This window comes from Octodon degus, unplaced genomic scaffold (assembly GCF_000260255.1).
Source record: "Octodon degus isolate 3935 unplaced genomic scaffold, OctDeg1.0 scaffold00109, whole genome shotgun sequence".
Lineage (NCBI taxonomy): Eukaryota > Metazoa > Chordata > Mammalia > Rodentia > Octodontidae > Octodon > Octodon degus.
In genome coordinates, this window is record NW_004524685.1 from 219,008 (window position 1) to 230,558 (window position 11,551).

General features: G+C 42.2%; 1 protein-coding gene across 1 annotated transcript in view; it reads left to right on the forward strand.

Moving 5' to 3' along the window:
* The first annotated feature begins 1,110 nt into the window (after nt 1–1,110).
* The window catches only part of LOC101585096 (guanylate-binding protein 4-like), a 52,264-nt gene continuing 41,823 nt past the window's right edge, over nt 1,111–11,551 (forward strand). Inside the window, exon 1 of the mRNA XM_023724331.1 lies at nt 1,111–1,203. The gene's annotated coding sequence lies outside the window, so the exon portion shown is untranslated. The remainder of the gene's footprint in view (nt 1,204–11,551) is intronic.

Consider the following 11,551-nt stretch of genomic DNA (forward strand, 5'->3'; position numbering starts at 1 on the left):
AGCTGGCGGGTTCCAACAGTGAATGGTGTGTTAAGTCACAAGGTTCAAGGTTCCTGGATTTAAAACCCAGAGCACCTGACAAATGTGGGAGAGGGGAGCTCTCTGAGGTGCTCTGAGAACCCTGGGCTTCCTCCCTCCTTCGCTGGCTCTCAAGCCCGGCTTGAGGGGACGCAGCCGGCTGACTCCGTCCAGATCAGAGACCTGCTCCAGAGACCTAGTGGCTTTGCCGCCCCTGCTCTAGGGAAGTCCCTGCGCCTGGCTCCTGGGGAGCGGGCAGGGCATGAGGACGCGGCGCGGCGAAGGGGCACAAACGTAGAGACCCGGTACTTGGTGGGAGTGCACGGAGAAGCATCTGGCTAGGTCAGAAAGGGGGAGAAGCGCAGCAGCTTCAGAAACAGGTCAGAAAGCTCGGGGCGCTCCTCCTCCCTCATCACACCAGCTCTGTTTTCCTGCTTACTTGGAAACAGTGCAAACCCCCAACCTTCCGTCAAAAAGTAATGTGACTTCACTGACCTTATCAGACCCAAAAGCTACAACTCTTGTTGCATAGGTCCTGCTTTACCTTGGTCTTAACCATCCAATAGAAAAGTATGAAGATGAAATATAGGAAGGATGCTGTTATGTTGAGCTGTGTGGTACTCAGGTCAACAATTTCTGACATTGTCAGTTAAACAGAAGACCCAATGCTATTATGGGCTACTGGACTCTTTTAGAATATTTTGCTGAGTTTACACACCTATAATATTCAAATAACGGAACTTAACAAAGAAAAAAAGGGTATACAGATGAATGTCCATTTTGTATCTGTGTATTCAAAGTGGTTAGGAGAGATATATAGTTACATTCTGTTAATGAATAGAATGATATGTTCTAATGGTGTTTGTAAATAGGATCGCAAGTCCACATCTTGTACAGCAATTATCCACTAAGAAGAATGTATGCAGTGTGTTAGCTATTGAAACTGTCCTAGCGATTTGATTTGAAACTGTCTCATTGCTATTTGTTTATCAATAAAATTATGAAAAATTTAAAAAAAATTTAAAAATAAAAGTAATGTGGTTTGGATTTCCTTTTTAGCCAGTAACATTCAGCTGCCTGTAACATCCGGGTGTTTTCAGAACCCTGGTTTCCCTCTGAGCCCGCCGAACCCAGCCCTGGTGAGCGCGACCGAGAACTCGTCCCTCGCTGCAGAGCCCGCGCCTGGCGAGCTCGCGCCGTCCGGGCCGTCCGCGGCCCCAGGAATCGGGACTGCAGGCTGGCGCTGGCGGGGCGTGCACACCTGGGGAGGACGCCGCAAGGCCGAGGGTGCGTGACCCGGAGCGCCGGGCTCGGTCCTGACGGAGCTACAGAGCGACAGAGGTATCCGTGTCCGCGCCTCGCTCAGCTCTTCCTGGGCGCGCACTGGGATGCAGCAGAGCTCCGTCTGGGACCCGAGGAGCGCAGCCGCCCTCTTCTGGTGGTACAGTAGGAGGTATCCCTGTGGGAACCATACCTCACCTCTTAAGGAGGAGCTGTTCTGGGGTCACTTCTTCCAGCTCACCTTCCTGTATTCGTGATTTCCTGACCGCTTCCCTAGATCCGTCCTCATCAATATCTTGTATACAGCATATTGTTGGATTTTGTTTCCTAATCCACTGTACCAGACTATTTCTCTTAATTGGTGAATTGAGTCCGTTTACATTGACGGTTAGAATTGAGATGTATTGACTTACGATTGACATGTTATTTACCTGTTGTCGTTTACTCCTTTTTCTCCTGTGTTTAATTGCTTACCCTATTTAGTTGGTTGCTTCTGATCTCATTCGTGGAGTTCTGCTCATCAATATCGATGGGGGCAAAATCCTTGATTTGTTTTATTTTCCTGAAGGCTTTTCCTGCTTATCCTAAAGATAAATTCAACTTCTAATGCCCCTCTGCCCAGCCTGTTTCTTCTCTTCTGAGGACTTAGCATTACTGTGCAGTGTGTGTGTGCGTCTGAGACAGGCAGGCACGGGTGTGCGCATGCAGTGTGCGGGCTGTTTGTTTGTTTGCTTTCACTGTCTGTTCCCCTCAGTGGAATCAACCGGTTTATTCACTCCTTGAGAGTGTGCACCTGGAACATTGACCAGCGCGTGCCGGATACTCAGTCCATCCTCACTAGAGAATGAGAGACCGAACTCTAGGATGCCCAGGACCTCTGCTAACAGTTCTTGTCTAGCATGTCGCCCTCTGCCTCTCCCCCCAGTGCTCTACTTTTCTCATCTTATTCTTCCAAAGTCTGGGTATGAGTAGTGCTTTCATTTCCTTTCCTTTTTTATTTTTATTTTTAAAGAGAATAAAAAATTATAAAAATATTAGAAACGATACACAATTTCAGTATACAAAATAATACGAATTCAATAATGATTATTATATTGCATAAGCTTTTTAAAGAGTTTTTATAGAAATCATAACATAATGAACAAAAGGCATTCTGTATCAGGCCTGGACATGCTAGACTATTTTGGTTTTTTTTTTTTATTTTTAGTTTTAGTTTTATTTTTGGTGGAAGTGGGGATTGAACTGAGGCCCTTGCATTTGCCAAGGAAGCACTTATTCCACTGAGCCATCTTCCTGCCCCCCTATTTTGTTTTTCTTTAGAAACATACAAAATGCAGAAAAAGGACATGCACATCCCACAGGCAGAAAGTTGATTGGCGTGTGCCTTGAATAACCATCAGAGATTACTTCAAGGTTTTGTACGCCAAAGAGGGGCTTTTCTGAGTTGCAGGTTGCCATGGCACCCGAATCTGTCATGAAGGACCCCGTTCTTCTAGTAGAAAAGGAGAAGAGCAGCTAGGACCATTCAATTCACTTTGGACTGTGAATTCCAAAGCCCTGAGTGTTCTTGACACATTATCCCCACCAGTGGCGGTGCTGACCGTCGAGCACCCGTATCCTACTGGGAAGTCCTACCTCATGAACCGTCTTAAGGGTCAGAGGCACGGCAAGTGTGATCCTTAGACAGAGGCCTTTGCTTGGAACCAAAGTTAGGACAAACTTACTACACCTCTAGGATCACCTCAGGAAAAGTATAATTCTCACTGAAGAAAATACCTAATTCCTGAAAGCTATCCACAAGTCTCACTAACAGGAAGTTAACATTGCTTATTATAGTGTATATTGTTTTCTTCAAAGTACTTGTTCAGATTACCAGACACAGGCATGTAAAAAGATCAAACAATTAAGCACTAACTGTTGCTTTCAATAAACCAATAGAAATTAGTAGTACAATTATCTTAGCTATTGTGTGTATATGTATTTTCCTCTTCCTTCATTCTTTCTATTCTCCTTTCCCCCACCTAGTTTTCATAGCAAATTTTTGACAAGTAATGACCATCTCACTTTCTCTATTTTGTCCTTTATAGCATTCAAATTATAACATGTTGAGTATGTATCGCATACATGTATAATAAATTTAATAAAGTAAATTTCTGTACAATCACTGTCCAAATCAAGAAAGAAATCCTTTTAACACTCAAAAACCCAAATCACAGCCCCTCACATTTACTAAAGCTCATCAGTATTTTGGCTACTGAAGCACACTTCTACTACTGCTTTTAAAAACTTGCTCTACAGTCTATTATCCATTAAAAATACAACTTAATTTGATCTTCATTTGAATTTTTGTTTGTATTTTGGGGGTATTTTGTTGCTTTTGTTTGACAAGGAGTTTCTAATCATTGTCTAATTGTCACATGTAACTGCAATTTTTAAAATTTTCACTGCCTCACGGTCTGCTACTTAAGCTACTAAAGTTTACTTTTCTATTTGTTATTGATGAACACTGGTTCTATTTCTAGTTTTTATCTTTAATGACTATGTTGTCATGTACATTCTTGCATTTATATTCTGATGCACATGTGCACAGCTTCACTTGTACAAATAGGTCCAGAAACGAATACATGGAATTTCTTGTTCAGAGACTAGGAAGTCTTCACCCTTTCTGAAGGCTGAGGAATATCAAGCAGCTTACCAGACTTTATGTGCAACTTACTGTACATCATACTCTATCGGTGATTGAGGACTGCACACACTGAGTAACATAAGGCAAATGTTTAATCTTTGCTGATCTGTGACCATATGGTTGTATGTTATTTATCTCTATAAATAAGTGTATTTTGTCACTTGAATTTTCTACTTTTTGAACTTTTGTTTCCTCCCAGGGTTTGTCTTTTCACTCTTGCTTTTAGGAGGACACGTAGTGATTCAGGCTTTGAAGGCTGTGCAGCCACTTCCCCTTCCGGTCTTACTTTCTGTCTGCCCTGGGGCTCAGCACCCGGAGGACCTGAAATTCACTCTGTGAAGCTAAAGGTCCTGGGCTCGCCTTCCCACTCTCTAGCTCGCCCTGTCACTCTTGTCCTTCTGTCTCCCCCTGGCTTTGATTCTCTATTTCCTTCTCCTTTTCTTTTCTCTATTTTATTTTTCCATTCTTCACTGACTCCTGAACAAAGCATTTTGTCTATGTCTTTCTTTTAGGAAAATACTTGACTGTCAATCAGGGGAAGATATTTTTCCTTTCCTGGATTAGATAGATTCAAAGTTCATTTTTTTAAGGACTGAGACTTGAAAGCCTTTACATAGCCATGTTAGAAAGGAAATTGCAAGAGCAAATAAAAATGTTTTTTCCCACTCTAAGTAACATCAAGTAACAAAAACAATCAGGTTCATATTCTCAGCTAAGGCAGGCTGTGGTCCCCAAATGCTTTAAACATCTGAACAATGACTCGACTATCATCCCATGTCATAGAACAGAAGGAAAGAGCCTCCCAGCCAACGTCCATGAGCAGGAGCAGGAGCTTCACCTCTTTGTGGCTGACTCCCTTTGTTTTGCTGCCCCTCTGATTACTGAGAGCGGTGCTCTGCCGTCTCACCCATCCTTTCTACAGCTGAGACCACTGGCAGTTAGGTATTCTCAGCATTAATCAGCAAACAGCCAAGACTGCTACGATGCAGCAAAGCACAGATTTTATGCCCTCTCTATGGAGATCCAACAGCATGCAAAGCCAAATAGCCTGAGTCATGGGGAATTTTACCACGTCACTTTCTACTCTCAGCTGAGGGAAAAAGCATTGCTGGGTGGCAGATGGTCCCAAGCTTGACTGGTGTACAAAGTACAACAGGTTCCTGGGAGCAGTTCTCACCTCCTTTCCATTGTGGGCTTATGTCCATGTGAAGAAAGGCCAACAGGAGTCCTAGGTCTTTCTTGCTCTGCCTTCACTTCCAACCCCCTCTCCATGGGACCACAGACACAGAGCTCATCCACTGTTTGGAGAGAAGAAAGCAAAAAGGAAAGATAAATAGAAGACAGAGAAAACCCAGCAAGAGAGAATCTCTTAGTTCTGGACATAGATGAACCACTGCATCAGCTTTCCAGCACTATCAGACACACTGGAGATAAATCAACTTATAAAGACAAAAAGATTATTTTAACTCACAGTTTTAAAGAGTTTAGTCCATGCTGCGGGCCCTGTGCATGTGAGCTTGTGGAGGGGCAGCACATTATGGGTGTAGCACAGGGCAGAGAACAGCTGCTCACCTAATAGAAATCAGAGAGAAAAAGAACAGAGCAGGATCCCACAGCACACACCAGCCCTACCACTAGTTCTTGCTCCTTCAAGTTTCCACCACCTCCTATTAGCACCCAGCCTTCAACACACAGGCCTTTGGGAGCCCTTCCAGATCCACACTGGTGGTGAATCCTCTTCACTGATCCTCCCACTCAAATGCAACAAATCATGTAAGCTATGATCCACAGGTAGAGAAAGAAGGAATCTTTGAGATGAAGGCCTGAGAGCCATTCAGTGTCTCCACAAATTTGTGCTAAAAGTGTGTCTAGGTGTGTTACTAATGTGTGAGTAGATGCAGCTCCCTCATGTATAACTCTGAGATCTTATACCAGGCAATGTTCTCCTGATGGCTTGACTTCTGGTAGTCTGGGTGTACTGCATGGGACAAGGTATGGCACCAATAATTCCATAGCCAAAAACTTGTCATTGATGGAATTTAATGGCAATCTAACTTTTTCTTCACAAAATACTGTTTTCTGTAATGATATAGATTAGGATCATTTAGTTGAGTGCTACTAGAGCGGCCTGACAGCTGTCCCCAGGTGCTGTCAGGCCATGTATGATGGTCTACTGCTGGCAGGCCAATTAGACTCTGTGAGCTTCCTTACCAGTAGGATGGGGTTGCCAGAGGTGTGAGTAGAGTGGCTCTGAGGAGGAAGGTTATGTCTCTTCCAATCACTGATATGGAGCACTCTGGTATCATCATGAAGGCAGCTTGGACAAGGCGATCTTCCAAATGATAGTTTAGAGTATGTCTAGAGAAAGCTGTCCAATTATCTACTTCCATGCTCACAACAACTTTAGAATGGGATGAAAGCTCACCCAATAGAAACTAGAACTAATAAATCACACCAGTATCACAGAGGAATAATTTTTAATTTGTTTGCGCCTGACATCTAAATTTACCTGAATCTCCTAGGAAGTAATTGTGATGCTCTCAAATGCCACAGAGGCTCTATTCCTACTCACTATCCTGGCCCTCCTCCCTGCCTACCATGGTGCAGGATGACCTGAGTCCTCTCTGAGAATGAGGGCCTCCCTCTTCCAATGCCAAGAGTCAGCTTCCATGTCCTCACAGGTCCAAAAAGGGCCAAATGGTTTCTGAGGATTTCTTAGCCTGCTGCCCTGTTCACTTGCACTGGAAGCACTCTGACTCACTTCCTTCATGCTTTGGATTAACTCAGATTTGCCGAGTGCTGCATGCTTGGTCATGAGCTCTGTCAAATAGGGTGAGCAGGCTTTAGCCTGCCTCCTTATCCAGTTCTCATTTGTCCTCTAATTCATCACAGTTACTGAATATCAAATATGCTTCATTAAGCTTCATAGGATACCAGATAAGCCTATTGTAGTTTGTGGGCCCAATTGGAGGTTTTTGAACATTTTCTAAAGGTATGGAACTGACTAACACAGTGCTGCCTTAGAATAAACTGAGCTTCTCTAGACTCAGTCTAAATTAGTACATTTACAAAGGGCCTCTTCAAGCCAGGGCTGAAAAGCAAATAGATTCTCTTTGGGGCCCTGACTAACACATCTGAATATGATAGTTCACAGGTTGGGCAACCATTGTTGCATACCAGATAAAATGGCCTCGATGTCTAATTTTCATTTTGCTTCTCCACTCCTCACTCTATAATCCCACTCAGGCACCTCTTGCAATGAAAATAATGCAACAGCTGCCTGGTTTTCAGAGCTTGAGGCTGCAAAGACTTCCTCATTGACTTTGTGGATCAATCAGGCCTGGCCCTGGGTCAGTCCCTATTATTATGGACCCTACAATGACTCACCTGCAAATGCTGCCCTGCTGTCCCTCAGTAGAGCTGAACCCTCTAGGGCTGGATGTCTCTGGCTTCAGGTGAGCACCAAGACTGCTCCCTTTGCACTCATTGGGTTTCCCCCATAAATGCAACTCATCTGGTTGAAGAGCCCAGAATTAGAAGCCTTTCTGGCTGGATGCCCATGAGAAAATTAAAAGAGGTATAAAGCCCATCCTTTGAAAAAGCTCAAATAGCTAGGTCAAGCCACAAAGCATACACATCTGGTGGCAAAACCCCAAAAGTCAGACACTATGTAAATTTGATCAGCAGATTCATGTTACATATCCTTTCAGAAAACAGCATAAAAATTTGGAGGGATTGAACTCAGGACTTTATGCCTGCCAGGGCACTGAAGCCACTGAGCTATCTGCCTGACCCAACAGCAAAAACTTTAAGCCATAATTATCACAACAAAAACAAATTTGAGGATAATCTGACCTAATTATGAGATCAAACCAATATCAGCAAATATTGTGGGAACTTGCTGGAGCAGATGACACAACCTGCCTGGTTGGCTGCTCCTGCTACCAGCCATTGCCCACTCCACAGTTTGGACGTACAAAAGAAGTGGCAGGAGGCTGAAAGAGACCAATTTCTCCCTTCCCATGATGAAATACCCCAAACCTATTAACTGTCTTTTTTCTGCATCATTTAGAACCAACAACTAAACAAGTGAAGCACCCTCTCTTATCCAAAACCCTAAGGGGAGAGGGAGAATCAGAAAAGAAGAAGGAAAATCACTAAGACCTATGCAAAGGAAGCACTCAACTTGAGTCCATGATGGGCAGGTAAGCACAAACACCCTTCATGCTACACAAAGTGCTGCCCACATCTAGGGCAATTATCAACTATCACATGGTGAAAAGCAACACTGCAGCTGGCCAGGTCCAGGCCTCCCGGCTCCATCCACGGGCGGCTACGCAAAGCACTTGCTTATGGGTGGCTTCTTGGCCTGCTCAACTCTGCTGACACCCTTCCCTGCTGAAGCCTTTGCCACAGCCTTTCAGATCAAGGAATGGGTTGAGAAATATTACTGAGGCTACTTTTGACCATCTGGAAAGCATGATTGATTCCACTTGATTCTTCTGGGTAAGAAGAATTACTAGTAAGATCTTTCTCACTAGTGCATATTCTTCATTTCTTTTGACACTGATTTTGAACTGTCCTTGGACAGAGCCTACAGACTGTGACTCCAGCAGTGTAGTTCATTACTGTAACTCTCTCTGCTTGGAGTCTAATGATTACCTGGAAAGATCTGGCCTCTCTATAACAAGCCTTATCACTACCCCTTGGGAGGTCTAGCTCTGAAAATCACTGTCCCCTCTGCCCTGGACACCATCCAGAGACAAACAATGAAATTATAAGGCCGACCAGATAGTTCAGAGGGCCAGCCAGATAGCTCAGCAGACTAAAGCACCTGCTTAGGAATGTGCAGGGACTGGGGTTAAATTCCTGGCGTGCTGGGCCAGCCCCACACCCGGGATGTGCTGAGCCAGCAACTAAGACTGGGCATGGAGGCGCGTGCCTGTAATCCCAGTTCTTGGGAGGCTGAAAACAGGAGGATCACTACGAGTTCTATCTGTATAGTGAGACCCTGTAGACCCTGTACTAAATACATTTAAAAAATTATAATAATGGAAAGATCTTTCTCACTAGTGCATATTCTTCATGTGAGGTCATTATGTTTCCAACAACTTATATCTGTAATTCAGAGACAGGAAGAAGAGGTTATACTTACTGAGATTCCAAAATTCACAGGAAATCTTATACATCAATTTTGAAACAATATAGGAAATAGGACAGAAGGCCAAAAGGAAAACATAATTAAGATGCAATTTTTTGGGCTGGTGAGATGGCTCAGTGGTCTAAAGCACCTATTTGAACAAGCTTAGCAAAGCACAGGGACCGCGGTTCAATCCCCCAGCACCACATGCCAGCCAGCCCCGCCCCCTGGTGGGCTGAGCTGGCCACACAAAATAAATAAATAAATAATTAATTTTTAAAAAGATACAATTTTTTATTTTATGAAGAAAACCAAGATTTCAAAACAATAGCAGAATAACAAAGTTAAAAAGTTGTATATCATCTTCAAAGTAGTACAAGATATAGGAACAACAAATTCTCCAAATCCAAATGATGTTAGCAAAATCTTTATTTTCTATGAACTAAGACAAACTAGCAGTATGACTATTTTGTATTTGTATTCCTTTTCCTTTCTTTCCATCCTTCCTTCCCCTTATCCCACCCTAATTTCTCTTTCCCTTTAAAAATTTTCTTGTCATTTCAAAAATATCCAGTAATGGGCATCTGAGATAAGTGAGAACTTCTCAGATGATGAAATACAAACAGCATACAAATATATGACAAATGTTCTTTGGTCATTCAAGAGTTGCAAAATAAAACAACACTGAGATTCTATCTCACTCCAGAAAGAATGGCTGCTATAAGAAATCGACCAATAATAAATGTTCAAGGGACTATGGGAGAAAAGGAATCCTTCACTATTGGTGGGAGTGTAGACTAGTGCAACCGTTGTGGAAATCAGCATAGAGATTCCTCAAAAAAGCTAGTATTATGATGTAAATTTTAGTTTTTCTTACACTGCGTTCTTAGTCTTATATGTCTCATTGAGCTGGCAGGTATCATTACTAGAAAGAATGAGAAATGCCATTGTCTACTAGCCAATTCCACTTTTGTTGTTGTCATTACATATTATAGATCAAATTTTCTACTGCATTCCCAAATTTTGTAATACAAGCTTAAGAAATTCAAAAAGAAGTATGTAATGGAAGTTATATGTCCTTTCCACTGCTACTTCTTACATATTCTCCCCTGAAAGACCCAGGGATGCTTGTGTCTCGTTAAACTTTTAAAGGATACTTTACTTGTAAATATGTTTTTTGTTTGTTTGTTTGTTTTGTTTTGTTTTGTTTTTTGCGGAACCAAGGATTGAACTCAGGCCCTTGCGCTTTCCAGGGAAGTACTTATTCCACTGAGCCATCCCCTCAGCCCTGTAAATATGTGTTTTTACAAATGATAATGCCATGTACATCAATCAGACTATATATACACTTTGTGACATTTTACTTCATTATTCGTTTAAATTTGAAATATCCTCAAGATCATTCTATACTTAGTGAATTAGAGATTCACTCTCATTTTATCTCCTCTATTTCAAAATCATCAAGTAATAAAATTTATATTATGAATTTATGCAAATGGCATTGAAGTAATTTTCAAGTTTTGCAATTGAAGGCAATATATCAATGAATTTTTTCTATCTCTATCTGTCTATCTATCTGTCTGTCTATCTATCTACCTATCTATCTATGTTGTTGCAAGTGTGTTTGCCTAAAAGCAAATATTATCTGGCAACAGGTACAGGATTTGTTCTAACATAATGACAACACAGATACACTACAATAAGCAACTCTTATATTTAAAATTTTGCAGAATGAAAATGCAAAGCATGTGCCCCAGAATAGGCCTACATATACATCTACAATGTGTAATTTTTCTTAAAGAAGAACAAAGTTACTTTAAAAATTGAGCCAATGGATTTAAGAACCTCACCAAGGCACTTGCCAGGAACACCCAATACTGCTCTTATCCCATCACCTACAGTATTCAAGGCTTGTGTAATAAAAGGGTCATTATTGCTTTCCATACCTTTTACCTTAATCCTCAGATGCTTTAACTCTCCATTCATTACCTCAGATTTCTTCTCAAAACCTTCTTTTAAATAATGCATTTAGATCTAAAATAAATGAATAGGGCTGGCCAAATAGCTCAGCAGATTAAAGTGCCTGCTTAGGCGGACACAGGGGCCGGGAGTTCAATCCCTGTGCCTGCCATGCTGGCCCCGCCACCCAACACCCCCAAGCATGCCATAAAAGTGATTGACACTCTGCATGGTGGTGCGTGCCTGTAATCCCAGCACTTGGGAGGCTGCAAACAGGAGGATCACTATGAGTCCAGTCTGAGTAATGAGACCCAGTAAACCCTGTACTAAAATACAAAGAGAGAGAGAGAGAGAGAGAGAGAGAGAGAGAGAGAGAGAGAAAAGAAAGAAAGAAAGAAAGAAAGAAAGAAAGAAAGAAAGAAAGAAAGAAAGAAAGAAAGAAAGAAAGAAAGAAAGAAAGAAAGAAA